The sequence below is a fragment of the Zingiber officinale genome, chromosome 4A (assembly GCF_018446385.1).
Source record: "Zingiber officinale cultivar Zhangliang chromosome 4A, Zo_v1.1, whole genome shotgun sequence".
Classification (NCBI taxonomy): domain Eukaryota; kingdom Viridiplantae; phylum Streptophyta; class Magnoliopsida; order Zingiberales; family Zingiberaceae; genus Zingiber; species Zingiber officinale.
The window spans coordinates 14,364,982-14,381,820 of record NC_055992.1 but is presented as its reverse complement, the minus strand read 5'-3'; positions in this window follow the sequence as shown (position 1 = coordinate 14,381,820).

The following is a 16,839-nucleotide window of genomic DNA, read 5'->3' as shown; positions in this document are numbered from 1 at the left end:
CCGAGCAATCTTCCGCTCCGGCTTTCGTCCCTCGGAACCACTGCGCGCTTCCTTCTCGTCCGCCGGTGTACTCTTCCGCAGCACCTCGTCCCTTGGACGCACAGCATATCGTCCTTCTCGCTAGCTGCGTCTTCCGCTCGAGTACCTGTGCTCCTAAGCTCCTGCATACATAGACACAAGGTTAAATACACACAGGACCTAACTTAACTTGTTGATCACACCAAAACAACCTTGGGGTTCCAACAAAAGTCACATAGAGTTTTTAGAGGAGTGTGTTCTCTTCTTTTCCTTTCTTCATCTTCCAATCCTATCCGAGAGCATCAAGAAGTGCTAGCACACTTGTGGTGTTCTCCTCTCCATCCTTGAGTGTTAGAGAACACTTCTTGTTCGTGTGGATACTACTAGAGGTGTGTACATTTGAACACACTTGAGATCTGGCGTACCTTGGACGAGCGGGATTTGCAAAGGGCTTCGCTTCAAAGGTATAACCTTTTTCCCTTGTAGATCTAAGTGTAGATCTAGGTAAACTCGTACTCGTAGTTTTTCGAAAAAATTTTCTTTGCACGGATCCGTTGGCTAGGGAGTTTCGGGGTTTCCGCGATGTGAAAAAGCTGTTTTCGCGGCCCGAAAAACCCAACAGTGGTATCAGAGCCACGTGCGAAGATGAATATGAGTTTATTTTGGTTTTTATGAAAAATAAACATTCTGTGAATTTCTGTAATTTTAAGTTTTTAATGGTTTTTATGAGTATTTTTCTCGTAGAAGCGAAGCACAAGTGTTTCGACACTTGTAGGCTTCATCTACCGAGAAGAATTTTCCAAAACGGTATAGTTTCGCCCCAAAATTTTTGGGACAGCGGGCTAAGACGCTGTTGGATCGCAAAGGAACCCTCGCGATGGTTAGATCGCGGGTAGGGGCGCTGCCCCTGGCCCCGCAAGGGGATTCGTTCCGCGATTGCATTCGAAATCGCTAATCAGGACCGTCGGGAAAAATTTACTCATAAAAATTTGTAAAAATTATGAAAAATTACAGAAAATTATGAAAATATATAATTTTGAATTATATATTATTTTTGTGATAGTCATGGCCCAAAAAGACCCAATGTGATTGGATTTGTGTTGTTATTTATAATACGGCCTACGTGCCGTCATGTGTTTATGTGTGATGTATTTGATACGCGACCTGCGCGTCGTGCCTCCCTATTTATATTCTGGTTGTAAATTAGATTTAGACTCGAATGTAACTCGAGTTTCAAAATTGTAATGTAAATTTTAAAGCGGTAGAAGGTCCACTCGAGACGGAGTTACGAGGAGGGCACGAGCAACACGAGGTGGTCAAAGGAAGGAGCTTGAGAAGCTGTTGACCTTAGGTTGACCATCCAATCTTCTCATTGGCTTGAGAAGATCGTAGTAGGGCCATGACATAATCATAAAATTTAGTTAATTACTTGTGTATGTGATGCATGTTTAATTAAGTAATTAATTAGTGCCTAACGATTAAGATTAGATCTAAATCGTGCCAAGATGCACCCTTACGATTAGATTAGATCTACATCATGTACAAGATGCACCCTATCGATTAGATTAGATCTATATCAAGTATATGATACAACATTGACGTTTAGATTAGATCTAAATCACGTCAACTCTAATGCCTACCGTGCTGTGATACCTATCACTACCTCGATCACATGTGTTGTTGAATCTGCCAAAGCAGAGAAACACATATTATCTTGGTAGGGTACGGAGGGACAATCTTGGTCCTGCCTATCAATGCATGGGTGAGTACAACTCAATTAGATTGAGTAACTAGTTAACTCGATTGGATCGAGTACAACTATAGGCATTCTTCCAACGGTTGGAAAGATAGGACATAAATCACATTTATATTAATTCTTGGGCGTATTAGCCAAAGCTAACTCAAGTTTTAATATAACTGCGGATAATGATCCTATAAACAAGAGTTGCATAGAGATGTAATTGGTAATCGTTACCTACCGATCATACTAAATCTTGGGCGTATTAGCCAAAGCTAACTCAAGAGTTAGTATGATGTGGATCTTGTCCCACATGAATTATAGAATTCAGTGGGAGCATCATTTAATTGAAGGCCTAATTAAATGATTTAAAAGAATATGATATTTATTTCTGCATTTATTTCTGTTGTAGAATTTCTATGACGTCAAATACGAACAACTTCTCTCTGCGTTCTGTCCTTAAGAAGGACAAGCTCAACGGAGCAAATTTCTTGGACTGGTACAGAAACCTGAGAATAGTTCTCACCCAAGAACGTAAACTATACGTTCTGGAGCAGCCCATTCCGGAGGCTCCTCCTGCCACTGCCACGCGAGCAGACCGAGATGCTTACAAGAAGCATCAAGATGACGCATTAGATGTGTCCTGTCTTATGCTCGCGACCATGAACTCTGAGCTTCAAAAGCAACATGAGTTGATGGGCGCTTACGATATGGTTGAACATCTTTGTCACCTCTATCAAGGACAAGCAAGGCACTGGAAGAGGAACTTCAAAGAATACCTGGAAGATCTTAAGAAGAAGAGAAATAAGATTTCTACTTCAGGTATACATGTTATAGAAGTCAACCTCTCTATTTCTTCATCGTGGGTATTAGATACCGGATGTGCTTCGCACATTTGTACTAATGCACAAGCGCTGAGAAATAGCAGGGCATTGACAAAGGGCGAGGTGGACCTATGAGTAGGCAATGGAGCACGGGTTGCTGCTGTTGCTGTAGGGACTTACTTTCTATCTCTGCCCTCTGGGCTTGTACTAGAGTTAGTCGATTGTTGTTATGTGCCTGCATTAACTAAGAACATCATATCAGTTTCTTGTTTGAACAAGAAAGGTTTCTCGTTTACAATAAAGAACAAATGTTGTTCCGTCTATTTAAACGATATGTTCTATTGTAGTGCACCTCTGATAAACGGACTCTATATTCTAGACCTTGAAAGCCCTATCTATAACATAAATACCAAGAGGTTCAAGTCAAATGACCTGAACCAAACCTATCTCTGGCACTGTCGCTTAGGTCATATAAATGACAAGCGCTTATCCCAGCTCCATAAGGATGGTTTGCTGGACTCATTTGATTTTGAATCTTATGAGACGTGCGAGTCATGCCTACTAGGCAAGATGACCAAGACTCCTTTTAGTGGGCACAGCGAAAGAGCGACTGATTTGTTAGGACTTATACATAGTGATGTATGTGGCCTTTTCAATGTCGCTGCTAGAGGCGGTTATAAGTACTTCATCACATTTACTGATAACTTCAGTAGATATGGTTATGTGTACTTGATGACACATAAGTCAGAATCCTTTGAAAAGTTCAAAGAATTCAAGAATGAAGTACAGAACCAGCTTGGCAAGAGTATTAAGATACTTCGATCAAATCGAGGTGGAGAATACCTTAGCCATGAGTTTCGTGACTATCTAGCTGAGTGTGGGATTCTATCCCAACTCACTCCTCCTGGAACACCACAATGGAATGGTGTATCCGAAAGGAGGAATCGTACCCTATTAGATATGGTACGATCTATGATGAGTCACACAGATCTTCCGACATACCTTTGGGGCTATGCTTTAGATACGGCAGCTTTTATACTCAACCGAGTTCCATCCAAGGCCGTGATAAAGACACCATATAGGATATGGACTGGGAGAGATGCCCAGGTATTTTTCATGAGGATTTGAGGTTGTGAGACTTACGTTCGACGTCAAGTCTCAGACAAGTTAGGACCCAAATCTTACAAGTGCTACTTTATTGGATATCCCAAGGAAACTAAGGGATATTACTTCTACGTTCCCAGTCAGCACAAGGTAGTTGTGGCAAAGACTGGGGTCTTTCTAGAAAGGAACTTTGTTTCTAGAAAGACTAGTGGGAGCACGTTCGATCTTGAAGAAGTTCAAGATGCGAACGATAGCACTGAAGCCTCGATGGAAGTTGAACTAGAATCACAAAGTGTTGTGGATGATGTTGTTCCACAAAGAGTTGAGGAACAACAACCAGTTCAAGTAAACATACCTCTTCGCAGGTCTGATAAGGTACGTCGTCAGCCTGAGAGATACTCATTTCTCTTGTCTGACCATGATGACGTTGTGCTCATAGAGGATGAGCCTACCACCTATCAGGAAGCTGTGATGAGACCAGATTCCGAGAAATGGCTAGAGGCCATGAGATCCGAAATGAAATCTATGTACACCAACCAAGTATGGACTTTGGTTGATCCACCTGAAGGGGTAAAACCCATAGGGTGTAAATGGGTCTTTAAGAGAAAGACTGACATGGATGGACTTATCTATAAGGGTCACTTGGTAGCTAAAGGTTTCAAGCAGATTCATGGTATTGACTATGATGAAACTTTTTCTCCAGTAGCGATGTTTAAGTCCATTCGGATCATGCTTGCTATTGCAGCTTACCATGACTATGAGATATGACAGATGGATGTCAAAACCGTGTTTCTGAATGGAAACCTGCTCGAGGATGTGCACATGATACAACCTGAGAGTTTTGTAGATCCACAGCATACTAGCAGAGTATGCAAGCTGCATAGGTCCATTTATGGACTAAAGCAAGCTTCTCGGAGCTGGAATCTTCGATTTGATTATGCAATCAAATAGTTTGGTTTCATCAAGAATGAAGATGAGCCTTGTGTCTACAAGAAGGTTGTAGGGGATATAATTGTCTTCCTCATATTGTATGTGGATGACATACTACTCATTGGGAAGGACATCCCTATGCTTCAGTCTGTCAAGACCTGGCTAGGGAGTTGCTTCTCAATGAAGGACTTAGGTGAGGCATCCCGCATTCTAGGGATACAGATCTATAGAGATAGATCTAAGGGATTGCTTGGCTTAAGTCAGAGTATATATATTGACAAGGTACTCCTTCGGTTTGCCATGTAAAACTCCAAGAAGGGGTTTCTGCCGATGTCACATGGCGTGAGTCTTTCGAAGACTCAAGGTCCCTCTTCTAGAGAGAAGAGAGACCGCATGGATCAGATCCCTTATGCTTCAGCCATAGGATCTATCATGTACGCCATGCTATGTACTCGACCTGATGTCTCGTATGCTTTGAGCATGACGAGCAGATACCAGTCAGATCCAGGTGAAAATCACTGGATAGTGGTCAAGAATATTCTTAAGTACTTAAGAAGGACTAAAGAATATTTCTTGATATATGGAGGCGATGATGAGCTAGATGTAAAGGGTTACAGTGATGCTAGCTTCTAGACCGATCATGATGATTATCGATCGCAGTCAGGGTTCGTGTTTTGCATAAATGGTGGTGCTGTGAGCTGGAAAAGTTCGAAGCAGGACACAATAGTTGATTCTACGACAGAGGCCGAGTATATTGCTGCATCAGAGGCAGCAAAGGAGGCAGTTTGGATTCGCAAGTTCGTCACTGAACTTGGGGTGGTTCCTAGCATTGCTGACCCTATTGAGCTCTATTGTGACAACAATGGAGCTATACCACAAGCGAAGGAACCTCGCTCACACCAGCGGACCAAACACATACTACGACGCTTCCATCTAATTCGAGAGATTATCGAGAGAGGAGATGTGAAGATTTGCAGAGTACCCACAGAGGCTAACATCGCAGATCCCTTGACCAATGCTTTGGCACATAGGGAGCATGATGGTCACACTAGGTCATTGGGGCTTAAAGCCTACACTGATTGGCACTAGTGCTAGTGGGAGATTGTTAGCTAGAGCCCTAGAGCCAATCATTTGATGATTGTATTATGGACTTGTTGTGTCATATTCTATATAAATAAAGGCATTTGGTTTTTGGTTATTATAGTTACTTGTATTGGTGCCAAATAGACTAAGTATAATAACGTCCTTGAGTAGAAGGTTCTTACCTATATCAATCGGTTAGCTGAACCGATAGTGAGATGATATAGGGAACACTACCCTTAATCATTCCTAGTCGAGTATTAACATTCAGGGACAATGTTAATGCAATAAGACTAGCATGTAGGTCAACTCGATGACTTGATCTCACAAGTCATGGATATAGAGATATCAAGTTGACACATGGGTATGCATTAGAGAATGTATACTGAATGACCCGCCATGAGAAAGTATCATGGATCGTTATATGAGTGTCATATACTTTCTCATGTGGCTATTAGTATGACTATTAGTCCTTAGACCTGAAGTCACCATGGTTCCCTACATAAGGAGTTATGTACTTTGGTTTCGTCAAACGTCACCCGTAACTGGGTGGACTATAAAGGCAATTACTGGGTATGTAACAAATTATGCAGAGAGATGTGAGTGATGTAGATGGGATCTATCCCTCCTATATGACGGGAGAGACATCGATATTCTTGATAAAATGAGATCACGAAGTGCATGGCCATGCCCAAATGAGTCAATATGAGATATTGAGCTCATTTGATTGAGTGAGTCTACTTGAAGTTCAAGATTTAGATTGATTAGAGGATGACACGGTCTATGCCTCACATTAATCAATCTAGATGTCTAGGATAGAAGGACACTTGTCATATATTGTGAGGAGTCACAATTAGTAGTCATAAGGTGATGTTGGATCACAACATTCTTGTAACTTGGGTAGTAATAATGTATTGCTAGATACCGCTCATTACTTATGGTCCTAAATGGATTTAGGGGCATTGCCAATGTTACAAGAACCTATTGGGTCACACACAAAGAACAAGTGGATGGAGATTAGGTTCATATGATGAACCAAGAGGATTAGATTCATGTGATGAATCAAATTGGATTAAGAGTAATCCTAATTGGGCTAATTGAGTTGGACTCAAGTTGATTCATGTGTTCAATGAGTCTAATTTAGATTATGACTCATTGAATTAATTTAATTAAATGAATTAGATTCATTATATTAAATTGGCTTGAATTAAATGGTTGGATTAGATCAACCATGAGAGAGATTAAGTCAAGTTTGACTTGACTTGAGAGGAAGAGGAAGAGTCAAGTTTGACTTGACTATTTGTCACATCATTAGTGATTTGACATTAGGAGGACTAATGATAATGTGCCACATCATCAAAGTGTGCCACCTCATGGGGGTTACAAATCTATTCTCTTTAATGGCCACATTTAATGAGAATGGGGGTTACCTTTATGGTTTTGAATGAGAATGAATTTTTCATTCACTCACATTCACATCATCTTCTTCCTCAAGCTCTCTTTTTGCTCCTTCTCTTCTCTTGGTCGTGGGTTTCAAGCAAGGGAGAAGAAAGGAGAGTGAATCTAATCCAAGAAGAAAGGTTAGTGAAAATCACATAGAGTTTTTAGAGGAGTGTGTTCTCTTCTTTTCCTTTCTTCATCTTCCAATCCTATCCGAGAGCATCAAGAAGTGCTAGCACACTTGTGGTGTTCTCTTCTCCATCCTTGAGTGTTAGAGAACACTTCTTGTTCGTGTGGATACTACTAGAGGTGTGTAATTTTGAACACACTTGAAATCCGGCGTACCTTGGACGAGCGGGATTTGCAAAGGGCTTCGCTTCAAAGGTATAACCTTTTTCCCTTGTAGATCTAAGTGTAGATCTAGGTAAACTCGTACTCGTAGTTTTTCAAAAAAAATTTCTTTGCACAGATCCGTTGGCTAGGGAGTTTCGGGGTTTCCGCGATGCGAAAAAGCGGTTTTCGCGGCCCGAAAAACCCAACAGAGAGAGAGGTATTAGATTTAGGTTTCCAAAATATAATCAATCCAATAATGAATTATGTATTAATTCAATCTTAACCATTATGCCTTAATAAAAAATTAGCTCATTAACCTCTTGATTTGGTTCACAACTAAATCAAGTTAGTTCATGGCTAAACCAAATTGGTTCATGACTAAACCAAATAGGGTTCAACTCTTTCATAAGAGATGTGACACATTCACACTTCCGTTCTGACAAATATTTCCATATTTATCTTATGTATGATCCTACCAAATATTTATCTCTTGATCTGAAAATCTTATTTTCTAACTTATTTTATGTCTTTTAGAGACTTGTAGTACATGCGACCCAATAGGTTCCCAGTTTATCTTGGTCCATAATTAACTACTTAATTATGAAACGATCATGAGTGACACCTAGTAGTACATCATGATCCCCAATTAACTGTAAAATTACAGTTGATCTCAGAACTAATTCGGAACCCTTCAACAACTTTAATGAGTAGTGCCTCATTTTTTTCACTCGTCTTATAGCCACTTGGTTCAGGACATGGTCTATGTGTTTGACCCCACTAGGTTGATTATATCACACCTAGCTCAAGTAATACTTTCTCGTACTATGGTTTCAAATTACTAATAAATATGTATAAGAGTCTCATACTCTTAACATATAATGCTTTAACCAAAGACTTTTAGTAATAATTCTAATGAGTGATCATAGGGTATATGTCTCCTTGCAAGGAGTGGTGAATCCTTTGTGAGCTATTCAAACACCTTTGGACACTTTGACTTATACTCAATCATCTTGGGTCCACACCTCCAAGAGATGCTTGTGTAAAATGTCAAAGTATAAGTTTTCATAGCTAAGATGACTTGTATATCTCAAGTTGAAGGAAACTTTCAGTCGAGCTACAGTAAGAACTTAACATATATATCCATATATGTAGAGAACCATATGAAGTCTTACAACAAGTCACTCTAATAAACTAGTTACCATAACTAGCATCCACGTTTAACTCTCGACATCCCAATGTCTCCAGCTATTGAGAAACAATTGCTTAGACGAACCAAAGAGTATAACCTGTACTAGTCTTATAGAATTGATGATGTTTGAATGCACCAATTCGACGACTAGGTAAATTTCAATATGTTCATAATTGCACATGTAGAGATAATCACAAGTTGTGATCTAATCACAAATTCTCTTATACTATAAATTGTATTGCTGACATTTAGTAAATGAGTTTAAAACTATTCAAATATAAAATATACACTCAAATAATAAATCTATATTTATCAAATAAATAATAAAATCATAAGGATATTGCCTTAGAACATCCCTCAAAATATAGCACTCCCACTTGGCCTAATATCAATCGCCACGATGTCCTAAACCATAAGCATGGACGTGACTCTTAAACTTGCTTTGTGGTAGAGCTTTTGTTAAAGGATTTGCTAGGTTCCTTTCAGTGGAAATTTTCTAGAGTTGTATTTCTTTCCTATTAATGATCTCCCTAATCAAATGATAACGGCGAAGCATGTATTTAGATTGCTAATGAGACCTATGTCTTTACAACTGTGTCTGTTATTGCCTTTTGTATGACAACTACTATACTTGACACACATGTTTCAACTTGCGATGGTATCCTCCTAGTCCTCCTATGACCTAGCCGACTACGCACATCAAGAGCATTGATTACATTTCCTTCATCAAGATTTGATTCGTTAATGTCAAAAGTTGAGATTGGATTAATAATTTTTTTGTATGCTTGGCAATACATTCCAATCTTGAAATACTTGTCACAAAAATCATATAACAACAATGATTTCGACTTAATAGAGGTGGAAGCATGCTTGCATGGAAGCTTATTGATTTGCCAAACTCTATATGAACAACTCTTATCTATTAAATCAATAGCAAATGATTTTTCACCATCAACTATCTCAAACTTCCAATTACATGATCAAAGCTCTCTTAAATTTCTGGATTCAAAATAAACACTAACAATAGCCTTCTCCATTCTCAGACTTAATTCCTTAACGATTACCAATGTCGATTCACGTCACAGGTGCATCATGTTCATGATTTGCATGCGTATGTAATCCATCATAGTCATAATAGGGAGATAACGAGCTAGTTTAACCCAATTATTCCAATACTCAGCTATGTTATTATTCACAATACCCCATCTATCACCAAGAAAGAAAGCATTTACCCAACTTTGTGGTTGGGAATGTGCAATAAACCCTATGGCAAGTGGCATGGAGTGCATGATATTATTTATATGTTGTTCATGCTCTTGCAAAGATGGAGCATACGCAGCTTTCTTGAATACTGAAGACCAATACTTTTTTTTATGTTTTGGATAACTTCGCAACACTTAGAATGACAAAAATAAAAAACATTTCAGATTCAAAATATTTGTAAATTGCCCTCAAAACATATATTAATATAAAAATTAAAGTAAAATTTTTCTAGACAAAAGTAAGTGTTGGTCCATTTGGAGGTCGGCAAGAGGGGAGGGGTGAATTGCCCTACAACAATTAAACAGCCTTTCTCGGATTTTCAACTAATTAACAAGCACTTGCAATCATAAAAAGAAGAGACTAATTAAATAAATCAGACATAGAGGGTTTACTTGGTTTGTAATAGAGGATTGCTAATCCAAGGAAAAGACGACACACTATCTGATGATCTCCTCTGGGTGGAGTAGCCTCTTACAACGTTGACAGCACAAACAGAAAAGTAAAGCACAGAGAAATTGATTACAAGTTGATTGAATAATCTGTGCAAATCAGTGCTATATTTATAGCACTGATTGGGGCGCCCTGAAGGGTCCGGGTGCCCTGGGGGGATAAAATTTTATCCCCCAAAGTTCAGATCGAGTCAAAACTCGATCTGGTCAAAATCCACTTCCAGGCGCCCGGAATGGTTCCGGGCGTCCGGACGGTCCAAGCGCCCGGACCACTTAAGTCAACCCAGTTGACTTTTTGTGGTCCAGTTCCACTGCTCCGGTTCAGCTCGTCTCAGTCCAGGTCTTCTGTTCCGGCTCCGCTAACTTGGGTGATTTCAACTATCCGGAATAGGGCTCACCCGAACCCAAGTTCCGACCTTCTCCTCGAGCAGCCTTCCTTCCTGGTTTCTTGTCTCTCGAACGTCGCGTACGTTCTTCTCGTCCGCCGGTGTACTCTTCTGCGGACACCTCGTCCCTCAGACGCACCGAGCCCATCGACTCTCTCCCGTGTCGTCCTTCTCGCTAGCCACGTCTTCCGCTCGACTTCCTGTGTTCCTAAGCTCCTATACACTTAGACACAAGAGTTAGACAAAACATGACCTAACTTAACTTGTTTGATCACATCAAAATACCTTAGGGTTCTAACAATCTCCCCCTTTTTGATGTGAGCAACCCAAGTTAAGCTAGGGTAAAACAAATGCAATAAAAACAATTAATATGCAAATAAGTCCAAGATTTGTCAATTCAAAAATTATTATATACCTCCCCCTAGACTTAACATACTTCTCCCCCTTTGATCACATAAAAAATTAGGGTTCCTACATAAGTCTAAGGTTAAAAAGAAAAAATCCTTAAGTAATAAGATTTTAAACACTTTCTTAATCGAAGTTAAAAAATTTTAAGGATCTGCAAAAAAATTTCTAAGTCGGAAAATTTCAAAGTATAATTTTCTAAAAAAATGTGGTTCTTTTTAACAAGTTTAAGGTAAATTTTAAAAAATTTTAAGTGATAAAAATTTAAGTTAAAAAATTTCTAAGTAATCAAAATTTTAAGTTTTTTAAAAAATTCTAAGGCAAATTGCAATAGAAAAATTTTCAAAGTTTTTGAAAACATAATTTTTAAGTTTAAAAAAAATTAAACAATTCCTAAGCAAAAAAGATTTTTATGTAATGGAAAACTTTCAAAATTTCTAAGTTAAAAACATAGGAAAAAAAATTTCTAATTTTTTTTAAAAAATAATAATTTTCTCATTTTTTTTAAAACATGAATATTTTTGAAAATGTTTTCTAAAACAAATTGAATAACTCTTTTAAAGCATTAAGTAATTTAAATTAATACTTTTTCAGTTAGCCAATTAAACTTTTCATTTCGATACTTGGCTTCCAGGCAGTGGCGAGACACTAGACCTTCTTGGTTATTAGAGCAACAACCACTTTCTAGATAAAGCCGCATAAAGAAATTACATGTTTAATTCTCTTGCTGAAAATGCTAAGTCTAATTTTATTTTTTTAAGTTAAACAAGTTTTTGGAACTCAATAGAGGTTCCTTCTTACAGGGTTAGTCAAGTATTTTCTAGGCACATAGACTTTTGATATTTTTCTGATTTGATTTTGGTGAAACCTTTAATACCAGTTTAATCCTCTATAATTTTTAAAAGTAAAAATATTTGAACCGTTAGACTTTCTCAATCTTTCTATTTCTTCTTTTAATTTTTCATTTTCAAGTTTCAATTTATCAAAATCCTCTATTAGACATGATTTTGTCAAAATTCTTTTTGTTTCTAGAATTTTATTTTTTTTAATTTGGTATTTTTATTTTCTAATTTATACATAGATTTTGCCATAGCCTTAATACCAAAGTAAAGCTGATTAGGAAGTAAAAGACATACCTCACTTACTATATCAGACTTGAAGTTTGATTCTCCCCCTGCTTTGCTACATTCATCTAAGGTCGCTCCCCCTTCATCGATGTTGGGTTCTGATGTACTTTTCCCTTCATAGCTTGCCATCAGTGCTATCCTGGCATATTCTTGATTCTCGGACTCAGATGATGAAGTGTCGTCCCAAGTGGCTTTTAGGTTCTTATGCTTCTTGGGTATCTTGACCTTGTCCTTCTTGAGTTATGGGCAATCTTCTTTTAAGTGTCCTTCTTTTTGACACTGGTAGTAACGAACCCTTCTTCTATTTCTTTGATTTTTCTTATTCTGCATTTCTTTAAACTTATTAGATCTAAAGAACTTTTTGAAATTTCTTACCATATACGCTTCCTGATCCTCTTCTAAGTCTGACTCGGGTTCATCCTTCTTGGTTGCGTTTAGTGCCATTATTTGACTTGATTCCTTAGTTGTCCTTGCACACCTGGTTTCATGTAATTCAAGAGTGGAAAATAATTCTTCTAAGGTACTTACCTCCAGGTCCTTTGAAATGTAATAGGCGTCAATGATTGTCGTCCATTCTGGAGTTCTAGGAAACGCATTGAGTGCGTAGCGTATGGTGTCCCGGTTTGTTACCATTTTACCGAGGTTCTCGAGACCAGTAATCAATTCTTTTACCTTCGCGTGTAGATCGACTACCTTCTCACCTTTTTCAAGACGAATGTTCATCAGTTTGTTTCGGAGGATGTCTCTTCTAGCCAGTTTTGCTTCGGATGTCCCTTCGTGGAGTTCCAGGAACTTCTCCCAGAGTTCTTTGGCCGACGAGTAGCTTCCGATGTGGTTGACTTCTTGAGGCGGCAACATGCTCAGCAGGTGATATTCCGCACGATTGTTCGCTACGGAATCACTCTACTCCTTCTTTATCCACTGGCTCTCTTCTTTTTCTTCTCCATTCTGATTCGTCGGAGCTACAAAGCCATACTTTATAATTAATCGAATTTCGAAATCAGTTTTTAGGAATACCTTCATACGACGCTTCCAGTGTGCGAAGTCCCCCTCGAATTTTGGTGGAACGATGCTTGGTCCGGCCATCTCGTTGCTTCGATCGACGGTTAGTCCTCCTGAAGCGCCTTGCTCTAATACCACTTGTTGGTCCCTTTGGAGGCCGACAAGAGGGGAGGGGTGAATTGCCCTACAAAAATTAAACAACCTTTCTCGGATTTTCAACTAATTAACAAACACTTATAATCATAAAAAGAAGAGACTAATTAAAGAAATCAGACACAGAGGGTTTACTTGGGTTGCAATCAGAGGATTACTAATTCAAGAAAAAGACGGCACACTATCTGATGATCTCCTCTGGGCGGAGTAGCCTCTTACAGCGTTGATAGCACAAACAGAAAAGTAAATCACAGAGAAATTGATTACAAGTTGATTGAATAATCTGTGCAAATCAGTGCTATATTTATAGCAATAATCGGGGCGCCCTGAAGGGTCCGGGCGCCCTGGGGAGATAAAATTTTATCCCCCAACGTTCAGATCGAGTCAAAACTCGATCTGGTCAAAATCCACTTCCGGGCGCCCAGAACCGCCCGGAATGGTTCCGGGCGCCCAGAGAGTCCGGGCGCCCAGAATGGATCCAGGCGCCCGGACCACTTAAGTCAACCCAGTTGACTTTTTGTGGTCCAGTTTCACCGCTCCGGTTCAGCTCGTCTCGGTCCGGGTCTTCTATTCCAGCTCCGCTAGTTTGGGTGATCTCGCCCATCCGGAATAGGGCTCACCCGAACCCAAGTTCCAACCTTCTCCTCGAGCAACCTTCTTTCTCGGTTTCTCGTCCCTCAAACGTCGCGTACGTTCTTCTCGTCCGCCGGTGTACTCTTTCGCGGACACCTCGTCCCTCGGACGCACCGAGCCCGTCGGCTCTCTCCCGTGTCGTCCTTCTCGCTTGTCGCGGACTTCCTGTGTTCATAAGCTTCTGTACATTTAGACACAAGGGTTAGACAAAACAGGACCTAACTTAACTTGTTTAATCACATCAAAACACCTTGGGGTTCTAACAGTAAGTAATTAATTTACCTACTTCATTAAATTATCCACTAAATGCCTTAAACAATACGAATGGTGACTACCCACAAATAGTTGTTCAGCTGCCTTCATAAACCCAGGGTATCTGTCAGAGAAAAATGTGAACTCATTGAATGGAATGTTTTGACATGAAAGTATGACACTTCTCAAATGATAACAAAATCATTCCCAATTAGCATCATTCTCTGCCTCAACTACAGAATAAGCAATTGTGAAAAGATTATCGTTGGTGTCATTTGGCACAACAACTAGGATACTACTTTTATACTTATTCTTTATATGTGTTTCATCCAAAAAAAATCAATGACCTACAACCAATAACAAAACCAACTACACATGCATAGAAACAAATGAATACTCATTTAAATTTATTAGTTAAGGGATCAATCTCACACTCAGCAACACTGCCAGGATTTATTTCTCGAATAGCATGATAATGCCATCTTAGCTTGTCGTAACATACCTTTTATGTGCCATGAATATCATGCATCGCTAACTCCATGTTTTTCCACACTTTGCGGTAGTCTAACTCTATCTCATCATCTCTTTATAAGTCTTTCTGAATTGTATAAGGGCGATAAGAGGGCTCTGCTCTCAATTATTCTTTCACCACATTAGCGATCCAAGTTGCATCGGTTTTAGGATGCCCTCTACTACGTAGATTGTTCTCACTACATGTATACTGCAAGTTGCATTTTTGGATCCCAAATATACTATCTGCTTTATATTTTGAAGTATAAATTCTCCATCCACAACTCCTTTCACTACAAATAATAATAATCTTCTCATTGTCATTTTTTCTATACAAAAATGAACATCTTATAGCAGTAGCATAGTTTTTAACACATTTTCTAAAATCAGTAGCATCTTTGAATTTTTGCCCTTTGTCATAGATGCAATTTATCCAAGCATCTAGAGTATTCGGCAATGGAGCCTATTTGATCTCCTCATCACTCCTTGATTGTGTGTATTCCTTCTCAACCCTTACAGTTTGATACAAAATTATTAAGATGCATCAGACACAAATAAGTATAAAATAGGTACATATCATATAGACATAATGAAAGTATTGAATGTAAATACGATTAGTAGTGTCAAATAAACGATATCATATGCAATACCAAATGTAATATAAAATATTACCAAATCCACAATATGAAAAGGGATATAATAATTTACCTCCCAAAATTTAGGTTGCCGACGTATTTGTTTCTACTTTCTAAGCTCAAATTGATCATACTAAGTTTCATACACATATGAAGATGTATCATATTAAGGACATCATCATCGTTCAAAGTCACGTATATCTTATGCTGTAGAGCTACGTATTGTAGAATCATAGATTTAGGAGTAATTTCTGTACTTTTTTTTTCCAAAACTCATAAACATATCCATCAAACTACAACCACTGAAAATTGAAATCATAAGCAACTACTTCTTGCACTTACAACTACCCAAAAATGTAACATTATAAGGCCCACTTCCAATATCCATTTTCGACCTAATCCGTAAAAACGTAACATTCAATTCATAATATAAAAACTACATAGCTTTATTCATATAAAATTCAACACAAAAAATAAATTTTCTACAGAATTCTTAAAAAATGAACAATATTTTGATTCAAGAACTAAACAATAAAAGTTAGACATGAAATCGACTAGTCTAAAAAATTTCCAAATGACCACTCCACAATGGATATAGATAAAATATAAATACAATCAGAAAACTAAATGCTAATATTGGGCATGAAATCGGTAGTCAAACACTAAGACGCTGCTTGACTTTAATTGACAATAAATTATGTAAACACAATCAAAAAACTAACCCAAAAGCTCATAGAAAATTAAATTTAAAATGATCAAACACAAACTCACTCATAAAGCTGTAATTTAAATGGAAAAAATTTTAAAGTCTAGCAAAAAATATTACTTTTTCTCTTGTTTACGAATTTTTCTCTTGGTTTGAATAAAGGTGCTGCTTCACTTCAAAGGCCCGATCACCTCTCTGATTTTGGCTGTTGATTCTATTCGATGGGTATGATTGTCGATTGTTTAGGGTAGGAGTAGATATTGGGAATCCAGAGGGAAAATGTATTAGAGGATTTAATTAAAATTGAGGACAATAAGAAAAATTCTTAGTCATTAAAGAGTTAAAAAAATGAATATATTTGATTAGAGAGTGACAACATATTTTATCTAATCCGGGGACTCACGAGGAAATTGAAGTTGTCATTGGGATTTAAGGACAACTTGCCCATAAAATAACATTTATATACCAATATATATAAAAATAAAACTTTTAAAATAAAATATTAATTAGAAAGAACCTAAATTAACATTAATTTTTTAATTAAAAATTATTATTAGGTACTTTATATTCGTTGCATTCTGAAGATAATTTAAAAGTAAGATAATCTAGTTTAGAATAAAGGGACGTCCGCCTCCTCTTTTAAAAAAACATCCAGAACAAAA